This window comes from Macaca thibetana, chromosome 12, assembly GCF_024542745.1.
Source record: "Macaca thibetana thibetana isolate TM-01 chromosome 12, ASM2454274v1, whole genome shotgun sequence".
Taxonomy (NCBI): Eukaryota; Metazoa; Chordata; class Mammalia; order Primates; family Cercopithecidae; genus Macaca; species Macaca thibetana.
In genome coordinates, this window is record NC_065589.1 from 65706235 (window position 1) to 65708343 (window position 2109).

The window sequence follows — 2109 nt, forward strand, 5'->3', positions numbered from 1 at the left end:
CTGGATACAAAGAAAAATGCAAAGTGAAAGACCTTTGGAAAGTGGTATTCACACCAGAGTACCCTATGAAACACTACATAGGTGATCAAGAAGAGTGATCACCTGGCTGCACTTTAGGGTATGTTTTTCCAGGTTTTTCTAATCAAGTTAATTCTAATCAATAACTTTTGTTCTAATTAATAACTTTTGTATAAATGTTAATGTTAAATCGCGAAACAATGTGGGATGGGATACTAAGTTCTCTCCAGGAACATGAAATGTTAGTCCATTTATTCACATCTTTTTGTCCTCCCCATTGTATTGGTCCAGATTTGTTGTTCATCCTGACTGTGTGCTGTTTTTAGACGTTATTTTTTATGCTTTTGTCTAAACTTAAGCTCTGGCCGGGCGCCATGGCTCACACCTGTAATCCCAGGAGTTTGGTAGACCGAGGCAGGCGGGTCACCTGAGGTGGAGAGTTTGAGATCAGCTTTGCCAACATGGTAAAACACCATCTCTACTTTTAAAAAATACAAAAGTTAGCCGGGCATGGAGGCACACGTCTGTAATCCCAGCTGCTTGGGAGGCTGTGGCACGAGAATCACTTGAACTCAGAAGGCGGAGGTTGCAGTGAGCGGAAATTGCCCCAGTGCACTCCAGCCTGGGTGACAGAGCGAGACTCCGCCCCCTCCCCCACCAAAACAAAGGCCGGGCGCAGTGGCTCAAGCCTGTAATCCCAGTACTTTGGAAGGCCAAGGCGGGTGGATCATCTGAGGTCAGGAGTTCGAGACCAGCCTGGCCAACATGGTGAAACCCCGTCTTAAAATACAGAATTGGTCGGGTGTGGTAGTGGGTGCCTGTAGTCCCAGCTACTCTGGAGGTGGAGGCTGGAGAATTGCTTGAACCCGGGAAGCGGAGGTTGCAGTGAGCTGAGATCACACCATTGCACTCCTGCCTGGGTGACTCCATCTCAAAAAATAAATAAATAAACTTAAGGTCCAGTTGTGTCTCAGGTACAAAAAGCACTTTTCCGAAAGTCCTTGACCCTGTAGGGCACAGACTTGAAACTTGGCAATGGTCTACACTTGCAGCCCTGATTGTTTGAAATGAGAAAGGGAGTGTATAGGATGGGAGGAGGGAGTGAGGGTCCTAGGGTTAGATGGGTGGCAGACAAACTTTATAATCTGTATCAGACCCTCTCCTTTATATCATGACATACAGAAAATGATCATTTTCGTGCAGCGTACTGGGGTAAAATAGAAAATATTTCGAGGCATCTAAATGGTGGTAATGTTTTCTTTTAAGTATCTAATTTTGATAAAATACAAAGTATTAGGAATGATATTAAATATTAAATTTGCAAAAAACTTTCAAATTAAAATTTCCCATGTTTTTTAGTGATCAACTCCTGTGAATATATTTTGATATTAGATTTTATGGTTTAAGTGGCTTTATGCAGTTTCTGATCTAGACTTTTTTTTTTCTTGAGACAGTCTCACTCTGTCACCCGGGCTGGAGTGCAGTGGCATGATCTCAGCTTATTGCAACCTACCACTCCTGAGTTCAAACAATTCTTGTGCCTCAGCCACCCAAGTAACTGAGATTACAGACCCATGCTACCATGCCCAGCTAATTTTGTTACAGAGTCTCGCTCTGTTGCCCAAGCTGGAGTGCAGTGGCACGATCTCTGCTCACTGCAACCTCTGCATCCTGGGTTCAAGCGATTCTCCTGCCTTAGCCTCTCAAGTAGTTAGGACTACAAGCGTGCACCACCATGCCTGGCTAATTTTTGTATTTTTAGTGGAGTCGGGGTTTCACCATGTTGGCTAGGCTGGTCTGGAATTCCTGATCTTAAGTGATCCGCCCGCCTTGGCATCCCAAGGTGCTGGGATTATAGGCGTGAGCCACTGTGCCCAGCTGGAAGAAGGTAACTCATTCTTTTTGTTTATTTTTTATTTTTATTTTTTTTGAGACGGAGTCTCGCTCTGTCACCAGGCTGGAGTGCAGTGGCGCAATTTCGGCTCACTGCAACCTCTGCCTCATCGGGTTCAAGTGATTCCCCTACCTCAGCCTCTCAAGTAGCTGGGACTACAGGCACCCGCCACCATGCCTGGCTAATTTTTTGTATTT